The sequence below is a fragment of the Macaca nemestrina genome, chromosome 1 (genome assembly GCF_043159975.1).
Source record: "Macaca nemestrina isolate mMacNem1 chromosome 1, mMacNem.hap1, whole genome shotgun sequence".
In the NCBI taxonomy this organism is placed as follows: Eukaryota; Metazoa; Chordata; class Mammalia; order Primates; family Cercopithecidae; genus Macaca; species Macaca nemestrina.
In genome coordinates this window covers 62,822,762-62,842,245 of record NC_092125.1, presented here as the reverse complement: position 1 = coordinate 62,842,245, position 19,484 = coordinate 62,822,762, and the positions used below count along the sequence as shown (strand labels likewise).

Sequence of the window (19,484 nt, the reverse complement as noted above, 5' to 3'; positions counted from 1 at the left end):
CATCCCCACCAAGGATTCTCTGAGCACTGTCCTAGGCAGTGTGGGGTGTGAGGTTGGGAAGGAAATAAAAAAGCACAGGACACAGTCTTTACTGGTAAGGAAACCTACTGATCAGCTGGGGAGGCAGAACTTATACTCACATGAAATAATGAGGGAATAATACCAGACAGTATTTAAAACCGAGTGCTAAACTGTGTGATTTAGACTATAAATGTTATCGGAACTGTGAGCTCTGTGTGGGAGTTATATAGGGAACGCTTCCTCAGGGGGGCGCGGCTGATTTAGGCTTGGAAAATGGAGTAGGTTCGACTCTGCAGTGGGAAGGATTCTTGCACAGAGAACTTGGAGCTGGCAGGGTGAGAGGAGAGAAGGGTGGCGCCGCTGGAGGGGAGGGCACTGAGTGGGAGTAAGGCAGCCCACGTGGCAGCTTGCAAGGGCAGGGTCTTCTGTCTCTGGGCAGTCCCTGCTTCCCACCTGGGTTTCCGATGCCCCCTGTACTCTCTCCAGAGACATGGAAAGCCACCCTTTCCAGAAGGAAATCCATTATCTAGTGTCCTTGCCCTCTCCTGCCCAAGACCAGATGATCTCTGATCTTGGAAGTCCTCTGGCTTCAGGGAGTCCCATTTCCAGCTCCGGCCATTGTCCCAGGTCTGCATGCTGGAAATCTCGGCCTCTTAGTTCACTGGTGTCTGGAGCCATGTTCTCTGGAATTCCCTTAGGCTCCATGTATCTACCCAGGCTCCAGCAGCTTCTCTTCTCCCTTCCTCTCACTGCCTGGATGGGCCCCTGTTGGGTAGGTTACTCCTGTAACATTCCTGGTCGTTCCAGATATCGTGAACTGGAAATAAAATTGCACCAAGATGAGCAAACTTCCTCCCCCATGAGGGGTGAGTGTGTCCTCTCCCTGGATCCTGGGGGTGTGAGCTCACCTCTGAAGTATAGAGAGAGATCACCAGAGTGGAGCAGACTAGGATCCATTGGTAGTGCCCTCACCCACCCAAGACACGGTGGGGGGAGATGCTCTCCTCCCTGCCTCCAGCCCCCAGTCTAAATGCAGGAGCCAAGAGACCCATAGGCAAAGCAGTCCACTACTAGACAGACTTCTCCCCTCCTCTAGGTCCTCGGAGCCTGAGAAAGGGGGGCACATCCGTGGTACCCCAGCACAACCCCCTGGAAGACACAGAAGCTGAGCCTGAGGCTTTTGTCCTTATGGCTCACAATCCAGAGGAAGTGGAATCAGTTGGCGTTGGGTCAGGATTCACGGTCCCTAGCCACCTTCCCTTGGGCATCTTAACTGCTCTGAGCCTCAGTTTCCTCATCTATAAATCTGAGTTAATAACATCCACTTCCTAGGGTTGTTAATAATAATAAGAGCTAACATTATTGAGTGCTTATGAAGTACCTGAAGCTTCACTGCATTTATCTCATTTCATCCACATAACGCTGTGAAGTAGGTATTATTTTCCCCCATTTTGCAGTTGAGGACACTAAAGCCTGGAGGCCATGCACAGCCAGCAAGTGGCAGAGCCAGAATTCAGCCCCCAAATCTTTCTGACTCCGGAGCCCTGATTCTCAACTACCACATTAAGTGAGCAAATCTGTGTAAAGTACCTGCTACAAAGTAGAAGCTCAATAAATGTTAGTTCCTTTTCTCAATTTCCCCAGGGCTACTCCTCTAGAGAACAGCGTCCCCTACCTCATCACATTTCTTTTCCGGGATCCCCTGGGACATATGGTAGAAGTGGGAATGGGAATGAGCTGCCAGTTTATACTGAGGGAAGAAAATAAGTCCAAGAGAGGTGAGTAATTTGCATACAATCATAAAACTGCAGGGCCGTGATTACTGCCCGAGGCGCCTTGCCCATAAGAGTTATTGATTTCTACTGGGTCCCAAGCAGTTGGCAGAGGGTGTCTTGTGGAGATGAGAACAGAGGTTATGCTGTATGGAAGAATGAGAGGCCACCATCTCCCCCACAGGCAAGAAAGAGCCTGTCTCACCTGCAGAGGCGAGAGTTGAGCATTATGGGCCTGAAAGTTGCTAGCAACAGTACCTAAGCTCAGAAAGGTCTAAGACCCTATGCTTTCTGAGCTTAGCTACTGTTTCTAGAATTTGTTCTAAACAATCTGGGACCATTCATGAATCTTGGAAGAGGACAGTGTTGAAGGTCAAAGTGTGGAAAGACAAGATGTTATCTCACCTTTATGACTGTTAGATTGGCATGCTTTTTGCAACAGGTAAAGTGTGCATGGGTGGGTACACACACACACACACACACACACACACACATTGCTCCATGTAACCTCGCATGGAAATAAAAATGAGCAGACAACTGCAGGGTCATCTGAATTTTGGGGTATATAGGGAATGGAGGTGAAGAAGCTGAGACAGGGCCAATCCCCTAAAACAGTCCTCATTCTTTACTCCCCAGAGACCCATCTCTCTGCACAGCCCACAAAACAGCCTAAGGCTGCCAACATTCACCTCTGATGGGCAGACCCAGAGCTCCTCTGCGTATCCCCCATGGAGAAAAGGAGAAGAGCCTAGGTCATAGTGCTTCAGAACTGATGGCAACAGGAAGCCCTCTGGTTCTGTGGCTTTCAAACATTTATAGAAGTTAATCCATTTTTCAATGTATGGTAGGCAGAATAATGGGCCCCCTAAGATGTCCATGTACTAATCCCTAGAACCTGTGAATATGTTATGTTCCATGACGAGGGAGAAAGAAGATTGCTGATATCTGACTTAAGAATAAATTATCCTGGATTATCTGGGTGGGTCCAGTGTAATCACATGGGTCCTTTAAAAGTGGAAGAGGGAGGCAGAAGTCAGCATCCGGGTAATGCCATGTGTGAAAGGCTGGACCTGCCAGTGCTGGTGTTGAAGATGGAAGGGGCCATGGGCCAGGGCCTGTGGGCAGCCTCTAGATCCCTGTCTAAGAAGCTGGGATAGTCCAGGAAACAGAGTCTCCCCTCCAGCCTCCAGAAAGAAACACAACCCTACCGACACCTAGCTTGAAGCCAGGGTGACCCATTTTGGACTTCTGGCCTCCAGAACTATAAGAGAATATGTCTGTGTTGTTTTTAGCCACTAAGTTTGCGGTCCTTTGCTCACAGCAGCATCAGGAAACTAAATACAAGGCAAAAGCCAAGTGGTGGATCAGAACCCAGTTGGCCTCCTTCTGACCTCCCAGCCACCCTGGAGGGATTGCTTCATAACTTGGTGGCTCCAAGGAACCTGGTTTGAAATACACTGTGTCTGAAATGCAACCTGCTTATTCTCCAGACAATGAAATCGAGGCCCAGGAAGGAGTGGTTTTGTGTGCGGTCACGCTGAGTTAGTGGATGAGCTGGGACTGCAACCCACGGTCCACTCCTGTTTTGTCAGAAATCCCAGATGCTTACGTGAATTCTCTCATGAACTCATCCGTTACAATAATTGTATGTGTATATTTTTACATGTTCAACAAACGTGTGCATATAAAGGCCCAAGCACTGTGCTAAGAACTGGGCAGAGGCGACGTGAGCACCGGTGCAGGAAGATGAGCAGCTCTGAGTTCCAGTCCTGACCTCAGCCCCTCCCTGCCCTCAGCTTTCTCCAAACATCCGCAGCCAGCCCAAGTTGCTCAGATCTGTCTGTATTATTTGTCCTGGAACTGGTCCCCAGGTGGGCTTTCTCACAGCCACCTGCTCTGGGTAGAGACACAGCTCTGGGAAGGGAGAGGACCCAGCCCACTGGCCCCGGCTGCACCTGCCCTCGTGAAGCCTATGCAGCATTTATCACCCATAACAAGCTGCAGGTGGGCAGGACCCAGGGCCGTGGGAGGGAAGGGAGAGGAAAAGCAGGCAGAGGCAGAGCGTTGCCTAAAATCAGCGCCCTAGTAGTGCATATACCCTCTGTCAGGCATTTTGACCTTCCCAGCTCTCCCTGAAGCACACCTGAGCCACCGGCCGGCCCCCAGGGCTGCCAGCTCCCTGGTGTTGGTCTCCATGGCAACCCCACATTTGCCGTTCTGGTTTCTAATGACTTATTGGCATGTGTGGTAATTTGCAGAGCTTGGCAGGAAGAGCTAGGAGAGTAGTGAGGAGGGGAGGGGAGGGGAGGCAGTGAGGGGGACCTGGCAGTTGGCGGGGCAGGGGTCGGGTTTTGGATGGGGACAGAGGCACACTTATCCTGCCCCACCCTTCCTAGTCCCTGCTGAGTAACATCCAAAGTAAGGGAGCTGCTTCAGGTCCAGGGCCTCCCCTCCCTGAGGAGTATTGGCTCTCTGCAGGCCCCTGAGAGGGAGACAGATGGACAGACAGATGTAGTGCACAGCTGCTCACCTGTCAGGCAGATTCTGGCAGGCATGGGGGGTGACAGCCACGTTCAAACATGGCAGGTCAGACCACTCATGTTTTCCACCACTCTCCTATCTGTCTCCTGGGCCCTGAGAACAAAGGGGTACCTGGGCCCAGGAGTCTCTTGGTCCTATGGGGAGAGAGGTGGGAGTAGAGTATCCAAGGACAGATCCTTGCTGCTTCTAGGCCTCTCACACACTCAGACAACCAAGCAGGGCAGCCCTAAATGAAATGCCAGATCACATGGGTAGTGGGGGAAAGCAGGGAGGGGAGAACCAGTCTAGCAATCACAGGGGCCTAGAGGAGCAGGGGCCAGTCCCCTCTCCACTTTTCTTTGGCAAAGCTTAGCCAACCTCAAAACGATTTCCCCAGGGCAAGGCAGTGGGAAGCCTCAGATTTGCTGTGTGGCTGCAGTCTTCCTGCATACTACTTTGCTGCCTCTGTCTCTTTAGGTCACTCTTGATGCTGCGATCTGTTGTGCATTTGTGGGAGGCAGCCTGATGTGCTGAAAAGAGCACCCTCTTGAAAGCTGGATCCATCTGGGTTAGAATCCTATGACTTCTGCTTCCCAGCTCTATGACTTTGGACATGTCTCAGTCTCTCTTTGAGCCTCATTTCACTTATCTATAAAATGGGTTTAACACACCCAGTTCACAGTGTTGTGAAAAGGAAACTGGCTCATGCTTGTAAAATGCTTGGCACACAGCAGGTACCAATAAATATTAAAGAATTTTAAAAGTCATCTTTTAATTATCTACCCAAATAAACAGGAATAATGTGATGGATAATTTAAATAATTCTGATAGACTTGGTAGGGTATTTTTCAAATATTTGAGAATAGTCTTCATTTAATTCAGTAAATGTTTATTGAACATCTGTGTGCAAAGTACAGGGCCAAGTGGGTGTTTCCCGGTGTTTTATGATTAGGGTGAATTTAAGTTGCTGGTGCATTCTCTAAGCATATATCATTTGACAGAGGGAGAGGGAGGGCCCCTAGGAAGGCTAGTAGCAGAGAGGGGGTGGCCCTCGGTCAACCATGTAGGTGGATCTTACATGGACTTCTGAGAAGTGGCTGGCCCTAAGAGAAAGATCTGCATTGTGAAGGGCCTGTCTGGGTGGTGTGCAGTGAGATACACTGCCCAGTTTCTCAGAAATGGTGAGTCTGTTTTTAGAGCTGGATGAAGTGGATGATTGATGGAACCAGTGGGTGGTCACTCCTTCACTTTCACAAGCTGCTGCTGAGGCTTGAGGGGGCCGGTGACCACCCAACTATCAGCTGGAAGGGGAGCAAGGTGCACCTGCTCTCACCTGGGCATCTGAGCAGATCACAGCTCCCTCAACTAGTGCTGGGAGGGAGGGAAGGAGAGCAAGGGGGAGCTAGGAAACTTGGCTTCTATCTCTGCCAGCAGATGGACTTCTGCCTGCAGCAGGAGTCTGTCTGTTCTTCTATCAGCCTCCCTGCAGCCTCCTCCAAGACGGCGCGACAGAGATGTGCAAACAGAACGTCAGAGATAGCTGGGGCCTTGGAGAGCGTCTGTCCCACTGCTTTCTCGCCGTCCTCATTCACGTTGTAGCACACAAACACAGTGATAATGGCTCAGGGAGCAACTGACCCAAGGGCTAAGGGGTCGTGATCTCAGCACACCTGTACCCATTTGTTGCTCCCTAACACCACTTGGAAAGCTCTACCTTAGCCGGTTCTCCCAGTGTATTTTTATCTATGAGAAACTTAAGCATTGGGGAGGGGGAAGGACTTGAGATCACAGAGCATATTAGTGCCCTTGGGACTAGACAGAAAGCTCCTAACTTCTGGCTTTGTGCTATATCTACTACCTCAAGACTCCTTCTTCCACTGTTTTTCCTGATCTTTCACCCTGGAGGGCCTACTTCATGTGCAAGAGAATGTAATGTCTCTGAGACACCATTATTCTCCAAACCTCGCAAAATAAGGCAACATCCTCCCCATCCACCTTTATTCTCACTAGCCACCCTCTTCATTCAGGAAAGCCTCTGGCATGTGCCCATAGACCTTCTCCCTTCCCAAGTCTGTGTCTCTCCATCATCCTGGGTGAGATTAGTGACGACGCAGACAGCTTCTTCTAACCCAGACCCTTAGGGGCTCACCTATCTCAGCCACTCACTTGCAAGTTCATACTCTGTATTTTGCCATCCCCTGAAAATTACCTAGCAGAGTACCCAGCTTTCTGGTCACCATCTTCTACACCTTTTGGTCTCCCAGCTTGCTTGTCCAAGGACTCTCACATCACCACTTTTTTTTTTAGTCAGTCAAATTTAGCAGTGGGAGGGTTGTATGACACCCCCACTCTTTAACCTCCTTGGGACCTTTGCTCCATTGGCACCTCTGCTTTTTTTCTTTTTACCATCCATTACCTTCCACTGCCTTCCCTTCTCTGAGTCCAGGTAGAGTCCATGGTCCATTATTTTTAAGAATCCTCCTGCCAATATCCTGAACTCTCTTGAGCCTCTGTCTTTTTATTGTCCCAGTTTGACCAAGTCCCAGTTCTGGATTAATTGCTCTATCTGCTTCTTTCTACCTGCATTCAGGAATGTGGACCTGCTGGGACACACACATACACACACACACACACACACACACACACACACACGAAACAGATTGTTACTTCTACAAACTCACCATCACCAACCCAACTTGCTCTTCAAAAGTGCCTGGTGTTCCTACCACGTTCCTCTGGTTCTCTCTCCCCTCACTCTCCACAATGACTATTTCACACCTTCCTTCCCGAACCTCCGCCTCCACCCTCATGCTTAGCTGAGGACCTCACCTCCCACTTCACAGAGAGAGAGAAGTCACCAGGCAAAACTCCCCAACTTGTCCCCACCAAACCCACAAACTACCTGCCTCTGGGCCAGTCCTCTCCTCCTTCCCTCCTGTGTCTGCAGAGGCCGCAGCATGGCCATCACAGGCCAGTTCTTCCACCACCCATGTTCTAGATCCTCTCCTCTGCCTTCTCAGAAACAGCCTTCTCACCATGCTCAAGTTTCTCATGCCTTCAACAAGCAAAACAACAACAAAAACCTTCCTGAAGCCCGACTCCACTTGCTGCCACCACACTGTCTCTCTTCTCTGTACAAGCCAAATGTCTGAAAGGGTTGGCTGCAGCAGCATTCTCCATCTCTGCACCACCCACTCCTTCCCCAGCCCTGCTTCAGTCTGACTTCCTCCCCCATCACTCTGCTGAAGCAGCTCTCCAGATTGCTAAAGCAAGGGAACATTTTTTACTTCTCAGAAGCATTTTCCACTCTATTTTTTTTGACACTTTCTTTTCCCTTGGCTTCTCTGACCCCACATTCTTGGCTTCTCTGGTACTCCTGAGTCGTCTTTGCTGACTCATCCTTCCTGTCTTGATCTTTAAATGTTGGTGTTCCTTATGGTCTGGCTCAAGGTGTTCTCTTCTGATTGGATACTCTGTCCCTGGGCCATCTCAGCCACATGAATGGCTTCCGTTGTCATCCACATGCAGATGACACCCAGCTTCCTAGTCGGTGTCTTTTCTTCTGAGCCCCTTATCCTTATATTCACCTGCCTAGTTGACTAAGTTGGATGTCTCAAGAAACCTCAGACTTAAAATACTGAAAGCCAGAGTCGTGATTCTCCTGCTACATCTCCCACTGCCTTCTCACCCGCTGCCTGATCCTCCTCCAGTGCTGCCTGTTTTGTGAATGGCATAACCTCAAACCTCAGTTCTGCACGCCATCAACTGGGAGTCACTGTCATCTCTTCCATTTTCTCCACCGCTTACATCCGGCCCATCACCAGGCCCTGTCTACCTCCTAAAAAGCACCTGGGTCCATCCACTCCACTCCTCCCCATCTCCACAGCCTCCACACTAGTTCAGACTGACTTTGCCTCTTCTCCAGGCTGTGGAATCATCTTCTCATTGGTATGGTTGTATCCACTCTTGAATCTCCAATTGTCAGAGAAGCCAAGAGAAAAGAAAGTGTCAAAAAAAAAAAAATAGAGTGGAAATGCTTCTGAGTACGAAAAAATGTTCCCTGGCTTTAGTAATTGGGTCTCTGAATTGCTGCTGGAATGACCTTTTAAGGACACAAATCTGACCTAGTCACATTCTGTTGTACTCTCAAAACTCTTAAGTGATTCCCGTGCTCTTTAGGATGACCAGTGGGATGGTCTCTTGTGGTATCTGACCCGTGCCTGCACTGCAGCATCCCCACTCCCCTCCCTCACGCTCTGCACTCTGCACCGTGGCCTTTTTCAGCTCTTTGACTGCTGAGCTCCTTTTGGCCTCATGGCCTTCACATGTGCTGTTTCCTGGCCCTTAATCACTCTTCCCATCCCTTACTTCTGCTCCCTAAATACTAGTTATCCTGCAGATCTCAGCTCAAGTAGCCCTTCCTTAAAAAAGCATCCCTATACCTTCAGAATTTTACCAGGCCCCAGTTAAACAATGTCCTGTATGCTTTCTTCATAACACACATAATTACATCTAATTATACAGTTAGGTGCTTATTAGAGAAATGTCCATCTCTGCCACTAGGCTGTGACCCTATGAGGGTAGAGACCCTATCCATTGTATTATTGTTATCATTGGTACCTGGCACAGATTTGGCTTTTCCAGAAAATCTTGGGAGAGTGAATTCATCCATGAGAAGTCTTTAAATACAAAAAGAATCCATGAAAAAGTCCAAAAGGAAAGCTATTCCTTGTGTGTGGCATTGGTAGACCAGAAGACCATGCTCCTGCTCCCTTCCCTTCCCTGTCCTTCCTCAACCAAAGATTCAAAAGTCATTCACTTTGAGTTTCCAATGTAGGCTCCTCCTCACGAATAGATTTTTCAGAAATAGCATTAATCTTTCACATGTGAAAAGCTATTTACAGTCAGGTGCAGTGGCTCATGCCTGTAATCCCAGAACTCTGAGGAGGCTGAGGTGGGAGGATCACTTGAGGCCAGGAGTTCAAGACCAGCCTGGGCAACATAGTGAGACCCCCCCATCTCTACGAAAGATTTAAAAAGTAGCCAGGTGTGGTGGCCAGCGCCTGTAGTTCCAGCTACTTGGGAGACTGAGGCAGGAGGTGCGCTTAAGCCCTGGAGGTCAAGGCTGCAGTGAGCTAGGGTAGCACCACTGCACTCCAGCCTGTGCAACAGAGTGAGACCCTGTCTCAAAAACACGAAGAAAAACTATTTACAACCTACAAAACTCTTTCACATATATTATGGTGTTTGATTTTTTCTTTTTCCTTAGAGCTACACCCATGAGGAAGCTGGGGTGTGTATTATGATCACCTGTTTCACAGTGAAGCAAACTGCAGCCCAGAGAGGAGTGGTGGTTGCCCACAGTCACACAGCTGATCAGTGAAGAGCTAGACTTGAGCCTGATACTCAGGCCCCACTTCCTTGCCCTTTTTTGAGACAGAATCTCACTCTGTCACCCAGGCTGGAGTGCAATGGCGTGATCTTGGCTCACTGCAACCTCCGCCTCCCGGGTTCAAGCGATTCTCCTAGCTCAGCCTCCCAATTAGCTGGGTTCACAGGCACGCACCACCACACCCGGCTAATATTTGTATTTTTAGTAGAGATCGGGTTTCACCATGTTGGCCAGGCTGGTCTCGAACTCCTGACCTCAAATGATCTGCCCGCCTCAGTCTCCCAAAGTGCTGGGATTACAGGCATGAGTCACTGCACCCAGCCCTTCCATGCTGTCTCTACTGCTGCATATCGGTGCTTTATAGAAAAGAGATTGCTGCAAGTTCAAATTATCCACAGTAGTGGAAGGAGGAGTGGCACCATAAACAACCACCACCACCCACAGGGACTGGGAAAAAGGTGGGTCTAGAATGTCATGTGCAGTTTGGTTTGGAGCAGACCAAGTTGGCTTGGTGGGGCCAGCACTGGCCGCTTGCTTTTCTCAGATCTTCACAGGTCTATGGGGATTCATTCCATGCCAGGAATGGAGTACTCTGGAACAGGAGTGCCCAGAGAGTCCACAGAGTAAGGAACGAGGATGATCAAAGCTGAGAGAAGACAGTGGCTCCTCACCACACACTCCCGGAGGATAACATGCGAGCTCTTGAGACATGCACACCCTCCCTGGCATGGCTTCTGCCTACTTTGCCAGCCTCTTCTTCCACCCCTCACTGCCTCCCAGATGCCCAAGTTAAACCAGTGGTCCCCAGTTGCTCAGCCATCTCACGCAGCTTCACACCTCTGAGCTTTTCTCGGACTGTTCCTTCTGCCTGGGTGCCCTTGATAGTCTCCTCTCCTGGCTGACTCTTACCAGACTTCACTACTCAGCTCTAGTGGCATCTTTTCCAGGAAACCCTCCCTAAAGCCCTGAGAACTCCTCCCATGAACAGAGCACATTCAGCACATTCTATTAAAAGTCTCTCTTTGCTGGGTCTTTCTCTTCTGCTGGATTAGCAACTCCTCAAAAACAGAGACTGTGAGCTATTTATATGGGCAACTCCCAGTGTCCCGCATGTAGTAGTAATAAAATCACAACATATATTGAAGCTTTACTATGTACTAGATGCTATTTAAGTGCTTTATATTAACTCATTGAATCCTCAGAATAACCATATGATTATGTTTTACACCCCATTTTTAAATTGTTTTTTAATTTTTTTTAAAAAAAGTATAGATTAACTGGAGATGCAAAGAAATGTGCAGGGAAGTCCACAGTACCCTTCATCCAGCATCCCCCAGCACCAACATCTTGCCTAATTACAGTGTAGTGTCAAAAAAAGGAAATTGACATTGGTATAACCCATAGAGTTTATCTGAATTTCACCAGTTACACATGCACTCCTTTGTGCCTGGTTTTGTGTAAATCCACCACAATCAAGCTACGTAACTGCACCATCACAGGACTCCCTTGTGCTGCCCCTGTAGAGCCATGCTACCGCATCTCGCACTCTGTCAGCCACTCAGCTATTCTTCATCTCTATAATTATGTTGTTTCGCAGTTGTTATATAAATGGGAACATTGAGTCTGTAATTTTTTGTTGTTGGCTTTTTTTTTTTGGAGACAGAGTTTCACTCTGGCATCCAGGCTGGAGTGCAGCGGCACGATCTTGGCTCACTGCAACCTCTGCCTCCCAGGTTCAAGCAATTCTCCTGCCTCAGCCTCCCGAGCAGCTGGGATTACAGGTGTGGGCCACCATGCCTGGCTAATTTTTTGTATTTTTAGTAGAGACTGGGTTTCATCATGTTGGCCAGGCTGGTCTCAAACTCCTGACCTAAAGTGATCCATCTGCCTCAGCCTCCCAAAGTGCTGGGATTACAGGCTTGAGCCACCGTACCCGGTGGCTTTTTTTGTATTCAGCATAATTTCCTTGAAGTTCATCGAGTAGTTGCCTATATCAGTAGTTTGTTCTTTTTTGTAGTATTCCATGATAGGGATATGCCACAATTATGTAACCATCCACCCACTGAAGGACATTGGCATTACCTCGTTTTGCAAATGAGAAAGCTAACTGGCCCAGGATCACATGACTAGCAAGTGGCACTTAATAAATGTTTAGCAATAAGCGCCTAATAGATGTTTATTGTATGAGCTCAACTGAATGAGGGTACTTTATGCTCTTTGGTTAACACCTAGCATGGTGTTTTACACATAGTAGGTGCTCAATAAATGTTTGCCAGCGAGGATGTGGATGAGATGGCATTTATATTTACATAACTAGCATCATGACCAACTTATTCCTATGCCTAGACATTCACAGGAGAGGAATATGTCCCTCTCAATAGCGTACACTTTCCGTTTTACTTAGAATATCAGGAAAGGAAAATTGGGGCAGTAAATATGATCACATACAGGGCTGGCATTTTATTGCCTAAAATGCCCAGAGCTTTTGGTTTCAAATTAATATATGCCATCTTTTCATAGTATTTTGCATCTAATTTGCAGTTTGCTCATTTTATCAAAATGCAAAGCAACCCTTCCAACTCCTGCTTCTTCCCATACCACCGCCCTCCCAGCAGGTGCTGGGTCAGGCTGTGCCGATGCAGTCTGCAGAAACAATTGGTTGGGTTCCGAAAGTGTCCATGCTAAGCTAAAAAGTCTACTGGGGTGTTTTAGCTTGTGGAAGCAGTGAGTTATTTTCACTCAGCGGGGGTCTCAGGAGGTTTAATTGCAGAGGATTTGTGGAGCTGTTGGAAGTCCTCAACCTCAGGTGTGAAGAGCCAAATGTGATTAAGTGATTGGAAAGGAACCACAAGTTGGACTAGTCTCTGTCCTGGGCACGGCGCCCAGGAGATGGGCTTGCTTGAGCAACTCCCACTGTCCCTTTGAAGAGTGAGGTGACAAGAGAGCCGACCCCAGCCTCCAGGGACACATTGGAGATAAGTGGAGTCTCCAGGGTGGCCTTTCACAGAGAGTGCCCTGTGGCCTTAAGGGGAACCCATGATTTTGGCCAATTAAGGCCACAAGTAGGAGGGACAGATAAAAAGGGTAAAACTGTGGGCCTTGCCCTCAAGGAACTACTAATGATGTCGACTCACCCCCAAAGCAATTAGAGGCCAGCTATGGGGGTGTTCACACCTGTAATCCCAGTGCTTTGGAAGGCGGAGGTGGGAGGATCACTTAGAGGCCAGGAGTTCAAGACCAGCCTGGGTGACAGAAGGAGAACCTGTCTCTGAAAAAATAAAAATGAAAAATGAGACTTTAAAGTAGTTTTGGCCTTTCAGCGGGCCATGTGGGACTGTGCCTTCAGACCCCCAGGGAACGCATGATCACTCTGTTGTTAGGGGCAGTTCTTTTTAAAAATTTTGTCTTTTTCTTTCGTGTCCATCTGTGATCCAAGTTAGGGGCAATTCAAAAGAAGAGTTGAAGCATTATCTTCCTAAAGAGAATGGAACCTCACCTGGGAAGACAAAATGGACTGTTGGGGAGGATGAACTGGTGAGGAAGTGGGGTCAATATTGGGGTAGAGAGGGTGACTTGTCTGATTTAGGACACTGTTCTAGGGACTCATGGGGAACTTTGGCACTTTAGGGAACTGAATGGGATTTAAGAGCTGACCATCAGGCTACTGCAGAGTGTAATGAAAGACCAGATGAGGCTGTAAAGAGGGACCGTAATGGGGAGTGGAGGATGGGCCTGCCGAATGGCAGAGAACTGACTCCAGAAGGAGAATGGGCACAAGGCAGGCGCAGAAGATGGGGAGGGAGTTCCAAGAAGGAAGTTGGTAGCATGGCAGACGATCCCATCAGGAGCTCCCCGAGGCTGAAAGCTGCAGAAATGCTGTTGGATTGAGAAGAGCTGTGGGATTGAAAATTAACTCACAGGGGCTTATGCAAGAAGGGTCTGTGCTTAGAAGGAATCACAGGTGAAAGAGGCGTTTTTATTGTTATTTTTAAAGGTGGAGAGAGGGTAAGCAAAGGAGTGAGTTTCCTGAGGAGGTGGGAAGGGATGAGGTTGGTTTTAAAAATTCCTCTTCCCTTAAGTCAGAGTGAAGGGAGAGAGAGTGAACGAGCTGTGCAGAGGTGTGGGAGGCACAGTGATGGAGGGCAAAGGGGGTTACATCACGATCTCCATCTCCATCGGCCTCAGGAGGTCAGGCAAGGCAATCTGTTCTGAGGACGGGGTGCAGATGGGAGCACGGTGAGGGGCAGATCCAGAAAAAGGACTGTGCAGAGGTGCCGGGGCAGCTGCAGGGGAGGAATAAAGGGATTGCAGCAGAGAGGATTGGTTGAAGCTGGAATCATGAATGCATAATAGGGCTGGCGGCTTCAGTGTTGTCTTCCGCAATGCTTTGCGGGGAGAGGAACAGAGCTGGGTGGGGAGGATTTCTAATTTTTTATTTGAGGCAGGGGCAGCAATGACCTCAGTAACCTTCACCTCATTTTGTAGGACCTAGGCTGCCCAGTCTTCTGCAGAGAAACACTCTACTTCCCCCACCAGCCTGGCCGCTTCCTGTGGGCAGCCCAGCGGGGAAGCCCACTCTGCTGGCTTTGCTGTCTGAGGGAGCTCTCCATTTTTCAGAGCTTGTGGTCATTTCTCCTTGGCCTGACGTATCAATGGATCCAGTTCTAAAAGAGTCCCATTTGCCCTCCATTGCTCCCTGTGCGCTGTTTTCATTTTTCTCCCCTCGTCGATCTTGCAACAGCAGCGTAATAGCCTCCGAGAGGGTCAGACTGGGAAGATGAATGCTGGCCTGTGGGGGACTGCAACCTGCCTCTCCATTAGTGAGGTGATGGAAGGCAGAGAGCAGAGAATGGATAATCCAAGGAAACACAAACAGACACACAAGCAGCTCACAGGATAACCTACACAGCATTTCCTCTTGTGCTTGGAGTGTGCTGTGATGACTTGAGTGCCACCGATTTGCTGGTCTAATTAGGTCTGACTTGGACAATGTGGTTGCATTTCCCACGGTAGAGAGGGCAGTGAGGAGAAACCAGGATGGGCTAAAAATGTTTGCTAGGGAGAAGCCACCAAGTGAAAGATCCCCATGTGCAGGCACAAGCAGACAGGAGAGCCTGTGATGGCTGCCACTATTTGAAGACTTGGTGCATTAAATGGACCCAGATACCCACAGTTCACCCCAGAACGTAGCTCCCTACTCAGTGTACTCCTCACATGTTGTGTGTTAACTCCTTCCTGGCCAAGTCAACCAAGTAGAATGGCTGGGAAAGTTTCTCATGAGTAGTGCCAGGGTGATGATCTGGTACGGTTTATCCCTGTTCCTACCTGCACCCTTGCTGATATGCTCCAGGTCCGTGAGCTGATGCCTCCAGGTACTTTCTGCCAGAGGAGCCATGAAGACTCCCAGGGGCCACTGCTCTGCCCTTCTGCCCAGTATCAGTTGATGCTTCCTTGGTGCCATTGGCATCAGTTGATGGTCCAAATGGGGGATGTGGGAGGGGAGAGCCCCTGAGGCAGACAGAGGGCAGATGATAGAATAGCCTAAAAGGCCTCTGGAAATGAACTATTTGAGGAAACATGAATTCTGGTGTCCATGTCCCGTGTAATCTCAAGCTGCTCACCAAAGCTTTCTGGGCCTCCATTTCCCTTCTGAGGCCTTTTTTTTTTTTTTTTTTTTTTTTTTCCAGCTCAGTCCCCTGAGCCATCCTGAGAACAGAAAGGGGTTTAGTTAAATCAGTTTCCAGTGACCGTGAAACCAGGCTGTCAGCAGGGAGGGACATCTTCAAATTCTCCTGGGTTTGTGACAGGGCTGGAGTATGTTTTCAAGTGTTTGGATAAGATGTTGTGGCAAAGTTACTCATCAAATGTGTATTTAGGTCCCAGTTCCCAAATACTTACCAGCTATTTGACCTTAGACAAGTTGTGCTTTACCTGAAGACCAATTGTTCATCCATAGAACAGAACTTATACCTGCCTCACACATATCTGTGAAAATCAAATAAGATAATGTGTGAGAAAGCATTTTGCAAGTTCATAAATGTCCCATCACTGTAGGAGGTTGAGAGGGAGAGGTAGCAGGGAACATGAAAAGATCATGGGACTTGAGTCATGTGGAGCCAAGTTCAGATTCCACTGTGAGTTGTGGCCTTGGACAAGTTGGTGAACATCTCTTAGTCTTAGTTTTGTCATCTGTAAAGTTGACATAAGTAAATTACGCCAGATAATTACCGGAGGATTAGATGGGATGGTGTTTGTAAAGGGTCTGGCATATGGTAGATGCCCCCGCCCCTTTCCCCACTCCCTGTATGTAGCTCCCCGTCACTACATCTTAGCCCTCCCAGACCCTCAAGTCAAGGATAGCTCAAGTCATCATTTGTCCACATTTTCAGGTGCTCAGACTATCCTGGCATTTGTCTATGAAGTGCCACATTGTCTACACCCTCCCCAAGGTCTCACCTTTAGCTGTGGGTCTTCAGTCTTGGGTTCCTTCTTCCTTTTGGACAGAAGGTGCCTGCTGAAGATACAGAACTGATCACATCCAGTCTCCAGACCCTACAGAGGGATCAGGCTATTCCGTGAAACTCCACCTCCACTGGGGACCAGCTTTCCGCAGCAGCTACCCTTCCTGAGCCAAAGCCACTCCATGAGGTTTGCCCAGCCATCCTGTGGCAGGGTACCCAGGGTGCAGGGGTACAGGAGAGCATTCTTTGCTCAGAGAGATTCTCATCCCTGATGAGAGGATCTACTCCCTGTCCTGATCCTTCTTAGCCCAGAGAGCAGCCTCTCATTTCCCGCTACCGCTTCTGCTGTCCTGACCGTACTTTCTCTGTGCTGCAGTGTGGCCAACCTCTAACCCTCCCTGCCAACGGCATCCGGGAGCTCTCAGCCACCCAGCTGCCCCTCATGGCTCCCAGCAGCATGGTGCTTAGACCATCTAACTGGGCAGATGTTCAAGCCCCTGCGTGGTCTTTTCTGGTCTGTGGAACACCTGTCTCAAGATCACCCTTGGGGGTGTGGGGCACTCAGATGCAGATTCCCAGACAGCACTTCAGACCAACTAAATAGATTCCAGGCTGGCCAGAAATCTGCATTGTAGATAAGCTCCCACAGGATTCTTATGTACAGGAAAGTTTGAAAACCATTGGTGTGACTTTTTCCCCCGTTTTTATTGAGGTAGAACTCATATAGTGAAGTAAACAAATCATGTGGGCAACTTGAGTTTGAATATGGAGTATACAATATCCCCATATTACCACTCCCAAATCAAGATATAAAACAACATGTAGAACATTTCTAGCCGCCTAAAAGACTGTCTTACACTCAGCGTTCTAGCAATGTAGACTGGTTTAGCCTGTTTTTTAATTTCATGGGAATGGAGTATTTGTCTTTTTTGCTCCACATCGTATCACTGCTTCCCACTCTTAAACGTGCAGACAACTCCTCTTCCATCCCATGTACCTTACCCTCTTCTGATAGAGAGAAAAAAATCAATCAATCAATCAACTGAATTTTTCAGGACCTCGCCCTAAATCCCTCTTATGGCAGTTTCCTCCATCCTCCCCTCCTCAGGCCTTGGGGAGATCACATTTGGCCCCCATCCTCCAAGCATTAGTGTCTCCAGAGGCCCAGGAGCTGTCACCAATGCTGCTGTGGAGGACCTGGGCCCACTCCCCTGCCAGTCCCTCTGTAGACAGCTACTAGGACACTCATTTGTAGTATATGGCTTGTCAGAGAGTCCAGGCACATTCCAGATGAAATTGGCCAATTTAAGCTACAAATGAAAAGACAAATGAGATGGAAATTGCACAGAACAAGACTGTTTCTCATCAGGAGGTATCACTCCTGACATGCTGAGCTGTGCAACCTGTTTAGGCCTCTCCCTGCCACTGAGGTCAGCAGGGCTTTCCCAAGGATGGGAAACACCACCTCCTTCACACGCACAGCCAGGCAGAAGAGCAGCCCAAGAGGCTCTAAGACGAACACAGAGAGAGAGAGAGTAAGTGGGGGAGGAGGCAGAAAGTAAAGGACACAAGGCAGATACCTCAGAAGCAAGGCAATAAAGAAAGAGGATTTATCATTCCAAAAAGGAAAAAAATATGTTGGACATCTGCTATTTACTAGGCCCCATTCTAGGTGTTCAGACTGTCAAGATGAACAAGACCTGCCCTTAAGGAACTCCCAGCCCTGAGGAGGAAAAGAAAGAAAGTGAGATGATGGAGATGACGACAGAAAAGGCAAGGGGAGATGGAGACACATCTATAAACAGGAGGAAGGCCAGCTGGATGGAGAAATGCGGGTGAACGGGAGACCTGGAGAGGAGCAGGAGCCCTGTGAACAAGCCAAGGGCATGGAGCTTGGCCTGCTGTTGCCCCCTGGACCAGGGAGAAGCAGCCTTGAGGGTCCTCTGGAAAGAGACAGCTCACAGATGTCTTTACAGGCATCAACTCTTTGGTTCTTGGTAAAGTGTCAAGGAGTGGGCCTGGCAGGGAGTTCACCAATCCAGTGAATGGGACAAACCAATGAACAAAATATTTGGATGATGGCTTATTCTCTATTATGTAAAGAGGGGTCAATGACCCAGGAGTTCTTAGTCCCTGGGTCTCTGTCTCATCTATTTTTTGTTGAGTTTAGTTAATTGCAGAGTCCAGGAATACAAATTTGTTTTCATGTGGATCCAAGCTAAATACAGTTTTAGTAATAATAATAATAGCAAACACTTGTAAGGCACTTACCATGAGCCAGGCTGTTCTAAACACTTCACACATAGTAACTCATTTGCATAGTAAATACACCGGGGAAAAAATCCTACAATGCATTTCAAAGCCAAGCACAAGTGACTTTTGAACTATCCGTCACACACACACACACCCCCCCCCGGAAAGTGGGTTATGAACTGTTGACCACCTTAAACCTCTCTCTTTTAGGTGGCCATAAGACAGATGTCCTGGGAGGCTGGGTTTGGAAAGCCATTCCAGGAGCACTTGAATGATTCCAGATTGCAGTGGGCCAAACAGGCTTACCTTCCCCCTCTTCCTCCTCTGAGCTGGAGCACTTCAGGCCAGGCTCCATGCAGGGTGCTCAGGCTGGACGGAGACCCTAGAAACTGTCATTAGGGTAAGTGTGGCCCTCTCTCCGGGGACTGCTCCCTGTCCATTACCAGAGCCAGAATCCATGTGCATTGCACTATTGTGGATGTTGCTAAGCGTAATTGCTACCAGGGAACTAGTTTCCATAGTGACAGAGGTACAGTAGGCCCTTGACATTCTCAAGGGAAACATCATAGCCCTTCATGAATCCATGGATTAGAGACTACCACATAATTTCCCCCATAAAATGCAGTAAACTATGACTGAGAAATATAATGAGAATGGCTATTGAGGGCAAAGTCACCCAACTCTCAGCTTGCCAGGAGGTTCGCCTGCTGGTCTCACAGCACTGGCAAGTCAGCATTACATACTATGTCATGTCAGACTGGGGTTGGTCATAATGGCAGAAGCCACCTTATGATAAACAGAGAATACCAGTGACTGCCTTTTGAATGACAACAGCAAGGAGGGACTTCGGTTTAAACATGATGGACTAACATCCCTGGTGCTCTGCGCTGCCTCCCCAAACCACACTACGAGTAAAGAAGTAAAAAAGATGTAGGCCCACAAGGGCAGGGGAGGAGATCAAAGCAAATAAATGTCAGTACAATTTTGGAACTTGAAAAGGTAACTGACTTGGCTTGATAGAGCAAGAAAAACCTAGAGACTCCCAAAGAGAGGAGTCAGTAAGAA

The 19,484-nt window shown here is 48.5% G+C and overlaps 1 protein-coding gene and 1 long non-coding RNA gene across 7 annotated transcripts in view; one reads left to right on the top strand and one right to left on the bottom strand.

Moving 5' to 3' along the window:
- Positions 1-19,484, top strand: part of LOC105484801 (leucine rich repeat neuronal 2) — a 79,166-nt gene that overhangs the window by 15,878 nt on the left and 43,804 nt on the right. The gene's annotated exons all lie outside the window — the stretch shown is intronic.
- On the bottom strand, positions 701-18,867 carry LOC105484800 (uncharacterized). 4 transcript variants are annotated; one of them, XR_011613031.1, is made up of 4 exons: positions 18,726-18,867; positions 16,162-16,219; positions 15,604-15,690; positions 701-838 (listed from the first exon to the last, which is right to left on the bottom strand). It is a non-coding gene; the product is annotated as an uncharacterized lncRNA (long non-coding RNA). The 4 variants fall into 4 exon arrangements; XR_011613029.1 differs by lacking the exon at positions 701-838 and adding an exon at positions 13,851-13,988; XR_011613026.1 differs by lacking the exon at positions 701-838 and adding an exon at positions 14,337-14,474.